At 50.1% G+C, this 4977-nt stretch overlaps 1 pseudogene; it reads right to left on the bottom strand.

Moving 5' to 3' along the window:
* Positions 1-4263: 4263 nt before the first annotated feature.
* LOC146811244 (large ribosomal subunit protein eL14 pseudogene) lies at positions 4264-4683 on the bottom strand (annotated as a pseudogene).
* Between the last annotated feature and the right edge of the window lie 294 nt (positions 4684-4977).

The following is a 4977-nucleotide window of genomic DNA, read 5'->3' as shown; positions in this document are numbered from 1 at the left end:
GTGATCACAGCCACCAGAAGCCGGTTTGCCAAAGAAGCTACCATGAATGAACTCCACTGGAAGGCGCCATCCATCCATGAGAAAACCTCTCTCCCATAGGAAAGGGCTATTTTAGCCTACTTAGGCCTCATGAGTGAGGTGCAGCTTGAGCCCAAAGCACAGTGAGCACAGGCCCAAAAAATGCAGACACTGCTCTAGACGCACCAGTGTACACAGCTGAAGGAGACCTGGCTGGGCACTCTGTACTGGACTGTTCCTATTGGAAAAGATCCAAGTCTGATTTGAATATGGCTGATCTCTGCCTGGAGCAGCATAGTGGGCAAATGAAAATAATGGACACCAATGTGGCCCAAAGTAACCGCCAGGGGTGCGATTAATGCCAGCATTCCCTCATGCCTTTGTTGTTTTTCTTACACAAATTCAATCCATCCACCTCACATATACTCTGGGCGTTCCTTTCACATATGACTACTTCATTCCCTCCTACTCTGGCAGCTTATGATACTTGCTCCGATTTCCCTCATGCCTCCCTCAGCATCAGCCAAAGTCCCTCACACCTAATCAGCCCAGGTCCCTCACAGCACATGCCTTTGCGCGCTGTTAGCCATGCCCCTCTCAGAAGCGGCGGCTCCTCCGCTATGGCGGAGGAGCGTCGCCCCACTGCCTTCTCACAGTGCGAGAAACAAAAACATAAAATGGTAATAACTTTTAGTTATTACCATTTTATGTTTGCTTTGCGGGCGAGCAGGTGAGCGGGCTACTCTGGTCTCCGCGTAGGGCAGGGGAGGAGTGGTTTGCCCACTCCTGAGTGCGCAAAGACTAACCAGTCATGCACACTTTGCCCTTCTCCATGCAGGCTTCAGTGCATGGAGAACATGCCCACCCCTCTAGGCCCTGGCTGAGCACTGTGTTAGGGCGCTCCAGACCAATCACAATGCTGAATTGCAGTGTTGCTCCTGGCTTAGGGGAGGGAGCCTGGCTGCCTCCTTCCGGTTTTTGTCAGAAGCAGGAGAGCAGGAGCCGAGAAGACGCGGGACCCGGCCTTAAGGTAGGTTTTATATATATTTTTTTTTATTATGACACCCACCCCCGGTATGACCCCATGCTTGACCTCCCCCACGACCCCTCCCTCCCCACACGTCCCCTGCGCCCGTCCCCACACCCGCGAGTCATGCCGGCCGCAACTGCATCTCAGGCCTTCTAAGGACCCAAAGCTATGGCTTTCAAAGAGAATAAGCCCTTGCCTATCTGTCATCCGATGCCCTCACACACTGTTACCTCAGGTCCTCGAGCATCCATGCCCCTCACGCACTGTGCTTCAAATGGAAATATAAAAGTGCTGGCACTCAATCTTTAATAGTACTTATTTGCGCATGAGAAGTGCCGGTGCTCCCATTAATTGCAGCAGTGCTGAGAAGTGCAGTAACTCTCCCTTTCGAAGTTCAGGTGCTCAGTACCGGACAGTACCTGCCCATTTAAAGCACAGTGTCTCGTGTTAGGCCATGTCCACGCATACAGCCAGGGTGTGGACTTCACGCGCCCCTCACACAGGTGACTGCTGCCACGAGAAGTTGCTCCAGACTATTGACTGAGCTTCAGTAATATATTCCGTGAACAGGCATGTGGATGGAGCCGGGATCTCAGTCTTGTTCTCCCACTTGTCTGACAAGTGCTGGGCGGATGCCAGGGGTCGCTCAGCCCTGTCACCAGGCCTTCATATCACTGCTGTTCTGTCTTTGGTGGGAACAGGCTCTTGCAAGGAGGTGATGTCTCTGCCTCACAGGTCTACGCGCTGCCGCAGAGACAGATGGCCTGGTACCGAAAACACATCCCAGCGCTGGGAGCTGCAGACTGCAGACGCCATACTGACAGCGCTGCGCAGACTGAAGCACGCGCCGCAGTATGAGACAGGCGCGCGGAGAGGAGCAAAGAGGCGCGCGCTCGCTCGCCCACAGCTACAACCACCGACACTCACATGGCGTAAAGGAAAATGATGGAGCCCCGTGCAGAATGTGGAGAGGGCCCACGAGTCCCCCAAATCTCACAGATATGAATTGTCCTTGGGCGTAATGGAGGCCCCTGAAGAGCTGCCCCTCCCCCCCCCCCCTTCGTTACGACTCTGCACACACACACTCCAACAGAGACACTGAGAGGAAAAAATAGAGACGCACAACAACAGAGCCAGACCCACTGAGAGGCGAAAAGAGACACTCTACCCTATGTACATAAATGCGCCCTAGTATCTACAGCTAACCAAGGGGCATATTATCAAGAACAGCGTTAAAATTATCGCCGCTTTAGAGACAGGGAACTGCCTCTAAAGCGCCGATAATGGGCTTGATAATATGACCTTGTGAATTCCCATAGAAGCCCCGGTTCTGGTGTGAACCAATTCCCAAGGGCATATTATCAAGCCCATTATCGCCGCTTTAGCGGCAGTTTCCTGCCGCTAAAGCGGTGATAATTTTAACGCCGCTCTTGATAATATGCCCCCAAATCTATAACCCCCTCGTAGGTGCATCGTTAAAATGGCATCTCAATCGACACACAATACACACCCAACTACACTCGTCCCCCGAGTGCTTACACATACAATGGCTGGCATTCAGAACTACACAAATCTTCACACTAAATGAGCATGCCCGGGGGGGCCCGAGCTCCAGGAGGCCCCCTCAGCACAGTACACTGGCCTGCGATTTCCCAACAAGTCCGTAAGGGGCCCCCTCCTTGCACTTTGCAGAGAGGACCCCTCAAGTTTTGTTACGCCACTGCAGCGTAGACAAACACATGAGCACCTACATGATAGAAAATGCCCTCAAACGGGGCCCAAAGAGGCCAAAAAATATGCAGTAAGTCTATCACCCGTATCTACTCATCAACGTACCCCCATACGAGGCCACCCACTCACTCAAACAGAACTATTTTTAAATTCTGCCACTCAGGGTTGGATTGGGATTAAAAATCGGCCCTGGCGTGCTAAAAAAATTGGCCCACATTTGCACATTGCCTTTCTGCAAAACACTGCTTCGGTGAAATTTTATTTAAAAAAAGGGGGGAGAGGGATTTAAAAAAAATGTACGGATTAGTTTACACTGGTGAAACAGACCTGAAAATAAGTGAGGCCACTTTTGCTCAGGCCCCCTGCCCCCGCTCAATGGGCATATATGAATGGGCCTGCCCAGCGAGAGAAAGGGAGTGGCACCTCAACCGTTGATAAAAGGGAGGTAATGGACTCCCATCTACCTCCAGAAAGGCCACTCAGGCACCCACTGGGCCGCTTGCGGCATCGAACAATGCAGAAACCGCCCAAATCGGCCACCCAGGCTGGTCAAAAAAGCAGCCCACAGCTGGCATTCGGATACCGGCCCCTTGGGCATTGCCCGAGTGCCCGCGTTACCAATCCAACGCTGCTGCCACTGAAGAGCAGAGGACAAAATACGTTTCGAAATGTGTCATTAAACTGCATTCCTCATGCAACCTCGATAGGCCAGGCGACATAGACATGGAACCGGCTGAATCCATCTCATAGTCCTTCTTTCGTTTTGCTGATGACCTTCAGCTGGACAGGAAGCATTTTGTCAGCGTGAGTTAGCGTTAACAAGATACGACTGAAACATGTTTGACTGGATAATCTGGGAAAAGTGAGGTGTGAATTTTTTTGCATTTCGGTTCACTAAAAGGAAACGATGAACTGTAAATTAGGGTTGAGCTAATAAATGCCAGCCTTGACGTTGGTAATTATGCCTGCTGGGAATATGGATCCGTTGAACCTTTATAATAGCAAATGAGTAGGTGCACCAGCAAAAGATCTAAGTCCAAATTAGATCAAATCCAGCCAATCGATATTGATGACACAAGATTCACAATCAACAGCATATTTGGAATACATACATTGGAAATTTATTGGACTTCGATCTTTTGCTGGTGCACCTATTCATTTGCTATTTCCTTTGATCTACTGGACAGTGGCACCGAACAGCGGTAGGTGCCGGATAGGTAATGCACAGGACTTTGTAAATATTATGTGAATTATGATTGAGGCGCGGTCCTTCTATACCGCCGTTCTTTCCATTGTTTTCATCCTTTGGATCTTTGTCCTTCAGAGGCCGGAGACTGGTCTCCTCCTCGAAGGAGAGGATGGTCTCTCATGTCTTTCTCCCATTCCTAGTGAAGAATTCATTAAGCAAACACTCTTCAGTATCGGATCCCCTCACTGATGTTCCTTTCCGTCATGTAAAGGAACTCTTTAATGAACCAATCAATTTACTCTGGCTTTTTGGAAGCTTCCTTTTGTCGTTTCTTTACTTCAGCCTTGATGATTTTGTTCCTCATCCTCTTGGCCTTCATGATGCAATAACAGTAAAAATCTGTCATCTTGGATTTCTTATCTCTGGCATTGATCTTCTTTGCCCATCTTGTTTGAGCCCATTTTTCATTTACATTTTCTTTCTCCCAGGCACGTCTTACACACTTCGGATGAGTACGGTGGGGGAACTTGAGCACAAAGTCAGTAAGCTGCATGCACTTGAAGGGCATAGCTTGCCTTTTGACGCCACTGCAAGGGCCAATCACCAGTGCTCTGTTTTGGCCAATTACGCCAACAATTGCAACCAGCTTCCCTGCATGTGGGCCAAAGGAGATGAAGGCAACCCTGCCAATCTGTACATAATGCTTGAAAGCCATAGTGGCGGTCCACGAGCAGTAAAATGTAATGTAAATGTAAAGGAATCCACAGTAAGGTCGAGGTACCCACAGCGGAGGTCCATCTGGGGCCGTGTTGTGAGGGAGGTCCATTTCCTGGCCCTGCCACGAGCAGTCACTGTAGCCTAAGTTCCCTAACCAACCAGCAGCCAGATGTGAGTCCTTGCAAGGATCCATCTGTCACAATGAGGCCTGTGAGGGATGATACGACCCACTGGATAAACCGCACATGCTTCAGGCACCTCCCTAAGAGAGACCCTGAGTCCAATTTATTCC

Source organism: Triturus cristatus, chromosome 7 (genome assembly GCF_964204655.1).
Source record: "Triturus cristatus chromosome 7, aTriCri1.1, whole genome shotgun sequence".
Classification (NCBI taxonomy): domain Eukaryota; kingdom Metazoa; phylum Chordata; class Amphibia; order Caudata; family Salamandridae; genus Triturus; species Triturus cristatus.
Note: the sequence above shows the minus strand (reverse complement) of the source record. Positions and strands in the feature narration are given on the sequence as shown.